The sequence below is a fragment of the Primulina tabacum genome, chromosome 14, assembly GCF_025594145.1.
Source record: "Primulina tabacum isolate GXHZ01 chromosome 14, ASM2559414v2, whole genome shotgun sequence".
NCBI lineage: Eukaryota > Viridiplantae > Streptophyta > Magnoliopsida > Lamiales > Gesneriaceae > Primulina > Primulina tabacum.
In genome coordinates, this window is record NC_134563.1 from 32,128,892 (window position 1) to 32,135,406 (window position 6,515).

The 6,515-nt window shown below is 39.7% G+C and overlaps 1 long non-coding RNA gene across 1 annotated transcript; it reads left to right on the forward strand.

Annotated features, from left to right (window-relative positions):
- Positions 1-4,938: 4,938 nt before the first annotated feature.
- On the forward strand, positions 4,939-5,644 carry LOC142524704 (uncharacterized). The gene is made up of 4 exons (XR_012814952.1): positions 4,939-5,013; positions 5,106-5,198; positions 5,304-5,411; positions 5,576-5,644. It is a non-coding gene; the product is annotated as an uncharacterized LOC142524704 (long non-coding RNA).
- Positions 5,645-6,515: the final 871 nt, after the last annotated feature.

Consider the following 6,515-nt stretch of genomic DNA (forward strand, 5'->3'; position numbering starts at 1 on the left):
GAGAAGGCTATGGGTTTATGTACTGAAGTCGAAGGACGAAGCATTCTTAAAGTTTAAAGAATGGGTAATACTGACTGAAAATCAGTTAGATAAAAGGCTAAAACACTTAAGGACAGACAATGGCCTTGAGTACTGCTCTGAACAATTCAATCAGTTCTGTCAACAGAAGGGCATTGTAAGGCACAAGACTGCTCCTGGAACTCCACAGCAAAATGGTTTGGCAGAACGAATGAATAGAACTCTGCTTGAAAGGGTAAGGTCCATGATTTTAAATGCTGGTCTACCAAAAGCTTTCTGGGGAGAGGCAGTAGCCATTGCTTGTTACTTGATCAATAGAAGCCCATCTAGTGCTTTGAAGTTCAAAACACCTATGGAGTACTGGTATGGTAAACCAACAGATTACTCGGACCTAAAAGTATTTGGGTGCTTGGCATATGCACATGTCAAGCAAGATAAACTAGAAGCAAGAGCTCTCAGATGTATATTCATAGGCTATCCCCCGGGAGTTAAAGGATACAAGTTGTGGAACCTAGAACAAGTTGGCCCAAGGTGTATTATCACAAGAGATGCTACTTTTGATGAAACCAAGATGGGATACTCACATATCAGAGGCATCATTACTACAACCAAAAATCTCACCTCCAGTTCCCAAGTTGAGGTGGAGAATGTCGGGGAGTCTGAGAGACTACCTCAGGGCCAAACTGATATAGATCAAAGAGTATCAGATCGGGAACAAGAACTTGAATCTGAAGTAGATGAAAACAAATACATGTTAGCAAGAGACAGACAAAGGAGACAGATAAAACCACCTCAAAGATTTGTCCAAGCCGATATGATATCATATGCACTTACAATAGCTGAGCAGGTGGAGTCCACTGAACCTGCAACATTCAATGAAGCCATGAAGAGTAAAGACAGAAGTAAATGGCTGGAAGCAATGGAGGAGGAAATGGAATCTCTGATCAAAAACAAAACTTGGGAACTTGTTGATAGACCAAAAGGGTAGAGAGTGCTAGGCTGTAAATGGATTTTTAAGGTAAAAGAAGGCGGTCCAGACAATTCTAATGCAAGATATAAGGTAAGACTAGTGGCAAAGGGCTATACGCAACTAGAAGGAATTGATTTCCAAGAAATCTTCTCTCCAGTTGTTAAACATGGTTCCATTAGACTCATGTTAGCCCTTGTCAATCATTTGGACTTAGAATTGGAACAAATTGAGGTTAAAACGGCCTTCCTCCATGGTGAACTTGAGGAAACTATATTATGGACCAACCTGAAGGTTACTCAACGAAAATAAACAAAGTGTGCTTGTTGAAGAAGTCCCTATATGGTCTCAAGCAGAGTCCGAGGCAATGGTACAAAAGGTTTGATGAGTTTATGTCACATATACATTTCACAAGAAGCAAATTTGATAGCTGCATATACATGAATGAAGATGGTCCTCACCCACATACATTCTTGCTAATATACGTTGATGACATGTTAATAGCAAGCAAGAAAGGAGAAGATCTGGAATCTCTTAAAAGGCATTTGAGTTCTGAGTTTGATATGAAGGAACTGGGTGAAGCAAAGAAAATGCTTGGGATGGAAATAAGCAGAGATCGAAAAAGAGGAACACTTTTTTCTCAGTCAAAACTTGTATATCAAGAAGGTTCTCCAACGGTTTAGAATGCATGAAGCTAAGAAAGTCAATACTCCCTTAGGACAACATTTCAAATTGTCCAGTGATCAATGTCCCACAGAAAATGAAGAAAAAAGACTCATGGAAAGTGTGCCCTATTCTAGTGGGGTGGGGAGTTTGATGTATGGAATGGTTTGTACTAGACCGGATCTGTCATATGCCGTGAGTGTGGTCTCTAGATTTATGTCAAATCCTGGGAGCACTCATTCGGAAGCCTTGAAGTGGACTATGAGATACCTGAAGGGACTGCAAGATATAGGATTGTTGTTCAAGAAACGAACTGAATTGTCTCAGCCTTTGGTCGGGTATGTTGACTCTGACTACGCTGGAAACTTGGATACAAGGAAGTCCATGACTGGATTCATCTTCACATTTTATGGAACTGCCATAAGCTGGAAAGCATCTCTTCAGTCTGTGGTGGCATTGTCCACTACCAAAGCAGAATACATAGCCTTAACTGAGGGAGTAAAGGAGGAAATGTGTCTTAGGGAAATTCTGACAGAGCTTGGAGTTAAGCAAGAGAGTGTATCAGTGCATTGTGATAGCCAAAGTGCAATTCACCTAACCAAACATCTTGTATTCCATGAACGGTGTAAACATATTGATGTGAAGTTACATTTTATAAGGGATGTCATTGCAAAAGGGGATATCAAGGTGGAAAAGATTTCAACACATGATAATCCAGCTAATATGTTAACAAAAGGGCTGCCACAAGCTAAGTTCAAGCAATGCTTGGACTTGGTAAGCCTGGTGACAGTGAACTAATCCCATAAGGGAGTTGGAAGGAAGAAAACGAGTTCTTTGTGAGACAAGGTGGAGGTTGTTGGGTATAGGTTGGGTGTCTCTCAAAGACATGCTGCACTATAAGTCAATGGGAGTTTAAAACATTGATTTGGACCAACCGATTATATTCTGTTAGGGAAGTTGAGAGCCATTACTGAGGGGAGTTGGGATAAGCTGTGGGAAAACAGAAACAGAGGCCAGCTCGTTCTATATATACGGCAACTCCCTGCTGATAGTAAAAAAAAATATACAATGGAAAATACGTGACAGTGATACACATCAGAAAGGAAGAGATCAAGGAGAAAAAGCTTGAAAGAAATCTTCTGTAGTGCTATGGTTAATCATTGTATTGGTAATTACTCCCTGGTGATTCAATAAAGAAATCAGTCTTCTTTCTTCCCGTGGATGTAGGTCATTCAAGGCCGAACCACGTAAATCTTTTCTGTCTCGTGCAATTTTTATTTTTTCTTTGTGTGTGTGCTTCGTGATCACCAGTGGGAAGTAACAAGAGAGTTCGTCCAGAAGCAATAAGCTAACTCTGTGAATTGGCCAAAACACTCACAACATATACTTTTAAATATGAAAAAACGGTAGACTCCACCTGTATCACGTAGAGTTTCCAAAATTTATAAAAAATAATCAATTCAATTTAAAGATATGCACACGGGGAGGATCGTGTGCGTTGATGGCTAGTTTATAATTCAGATATCCTTTACAGTTTCATTTACAAAGCTGAAGAACCAAAATTAAAGAGTGAATGACAGAGATTTTGATTATCATTGACAGTCATAGATCTGCAAATTATGATAACTAATACAATGCCAAGTTACAGTTTTCTACAAATATACCCCAAATGAGCCATATTAAAAATTCTCAGAGAAATCCCATAATATATATAGTTTTGATATGATGTTCACTCATTGTGTCGACTAAGTGTCACCATTGAGGTAACACTCATCTATTAGATATGCAATTTTGATATGTTTCATCATATGTAATAGATGAGTGTCACCTCAACGATGGATACGGTTGATGAACATCATAAAAAAAATTATATATATTTGAAGGACTAAAAGAGGGAGTAGTTTTAGAAGGTGTAAACTTGCATCCCTTGATAGAATAGGTATAAACGGACGTAGCTCTTGTTGTATATCCCTACGAACTTTCTTCGATCTACTAATCCGGTCCACGACTGAAATATTTATTCATCTTCTAACTTGCACTAGAAAGTATAGAAGATCTTTTCCGTAGAGATAGAACACACAGAATAAATCGACCCAATACCTCTTAATTAAGGTGGCCGAAACTTCTTGCAACAGCAACGAAAGTCTCGAGAGCAACACCTCTTAATTTGGAAGAGCCAAAAAATTCTTGCATAAAAGCTTTTCTGCCATTTTATTATCAAATAAAAATAAAAAATTTGATACTCACGGGAAATTTAGGGTTCGATTCCAGCAAGTGTCACTAGTCCAGAAGCATTTTTCGAAATTACCCTGAGCCTGAAATCACGAATAAGACTGTTAGAAGGGGGCTAGGAGGGTATCCTGGCATAGCTCCTCCGACGCTCAAGTCAGAGACTGAGGTTATAAGTGGATAGCAGCTAAAGATGCTGCTGAAAAATAATATAGTGAATGAATGAATTAAACACTCGAACCTGATATTTATATGGAAATACCTGGGCCCGTGATGGGCCTTGCACCTTGGTTGGGGGTGGCCTAGGGGTCCCACATCTGGTTTGGGCTAACCCTGGGTCCACATCTGGTTTGGGCTAACCCTAGTGGGTCCATCTATGGGGTATCACCAGTCTCCCCCTCCCGAGTCGAACTGAATCGCAGGTTCGAAGTTCGATAAATGTGTTGTCCTCGGTTTACAAGGCGCAAGTTGTGCATTTTTCCTTTGCTTCTCATTAGTATCCACAGGTTTGGAAACATATCAAATCACGATCATGTTCCGAATGGAAAGATTTGGTCTGAGCTTCCTCTATAAATAGAGATCCCCTTCTCCCTTCATTTTCATTTATCTCCCACAGAATTTACCTCGCACCTCATTCACCAGCTCTCCCCCTTCTACGCCTCATCCTCGTCTTCGCCCGCTTGCCCACGCGTCACCACGCCACATCCCCTCGCAGCGCCGCCTTTCGCCCCTTTGCATACTCGCCAGCACACCTCACCCCTCGCCCTGCACCACCATGCTCACACCTACCCACTCGCACCCTCGCCTTGCCATACTTCCTCTCGCCCCTCGCAGCGTCGCCCGTGCTTCACTCTCCTCGCCCAGCACAGCCCTTCACCCTTGCTTGTCTCGCCGCAAGCCGCACCCTCGCCCCAGGCCTCACAGCCCTTCAATTATTATGCCACGTAGGATTATCATAATAGAGAACTAAGGAGACAATTGCTGCTCACATAATCAACAGATTCCGTGACAAATCTTCTTATGATGCCCTTATACATCTAGCTAATCAGTATCCTTGGTTTCAGATTATTGATGCCAAAGTTCACCAACTGGATTTTTTGCTTGAACGTATCTTATTATCTTTGAAGGAAATAACGGTAACCCTCCTCCATGGTCAATGACTTTATATTATTGGTTTAATAAGTTTACATTGAAATAAAAGATGATCTAATATTTGCTTACATGGCAGCCAGATCCACTGATTGAGGCCTTGGAGGCTGTTGTTGGCGATCATGATTCCTTAGGTGATGAACTTGAAGCAGTACAGGAAAATTCAGCATAGGTTGTTATATCTAAATGCATGCTTCATAATAGAAAAAATATTTTGATTTCATAAGTTGCATCTCTGAATCGAGATGAGAAAATCCTGACATTTTATATTTATTAGTGGACCGATGTTGAATCTCTCATCAAAGAATTGCTGCAATTTGAAGGAATACAATCTGTATCGAAAGGCCGGTATTTTTTTAGCCCAGGTTTGGCTCCGACTTTTCAGGTAAGATACCAATATATTTGTCTGCCTTCCAGATTTTTTTGCCCAAATTTTGTTGCACAGCTGATATGTCAAAGAAATTCGCATATCTGCAATGGAAAATGGTGATAGCTTACCTCAGTGGGTTTGCATACTGGAATCAAATTCTTATTATTAAATTCTTGTAGGTGTACATGGCGTCTATGTTCGAGAATCAATACAAGTTACTCGCTCGAGCTGGAAATAGGGTACAAGAGGTAAAACATTCCTAACTCCATTTATTTGCAGCTTGTTTGTTGATCAAATGAATACAATGAACTTTTTATTTATTCAAAAGAGAGACATATTATGTATCACAATGTTTTCTGGACTTGACCAAAGGAATCGGAATTTACTTTTTCGTTGTGTTATATGTCAGCGTGTGTCGATGTGGGGTTGGAGGGAGGTGGTAGGCATTGTGAGAAACATTTTCTTGTATAACATGTATACTTTGCTTCACAAGAGTCGAGTAAAGCTTAATTGTTGTCATCTTTGAGCTGGTTCAATGAGCTATAGCACTACTCTAGCTAGAATGAGTAGTCAATATCTATGAGAACCGAAAATCTTGCAATAATATAATTAATTATGTGTAAGGAAATGTTAGGATTTTATTACTATATTTTTGGGTACATGTATGTGGATGAGATATATGGGAATACTTTGGTAATACAATATTAAGTCATATAAGTATGCAAATCATGCATATTTTCGAATTGGGGAATTATATTGCAAGATGGAAGGTAATATATTAGACTTAGGAGACTTAGGCATAGATATTGCATATTTTCGAAATTATGCAAGGAAATCTCCAAGGTTTGGTAAAGACCATGCATGGCTAAAGGAATCAAAGCATAGATGTGGTAATTTTCGAAAATCCCATAGATTTGGTGCATAAATATTGTGGTGCCTAAGGATATAATCACATGCAAGAGTAAGCTACAAGAAAATTGGAAGTAAATCCCCTCACTTGGCCACCATATTTTCGAGATTTGGCAAGGAAATTAGAGTCAAATATTGTGAGGTTTATGCCAATCTTGAGCATGATTCTAGTGCCAAAATTAACTCCCTCTCCCTCACCTATAAATACCA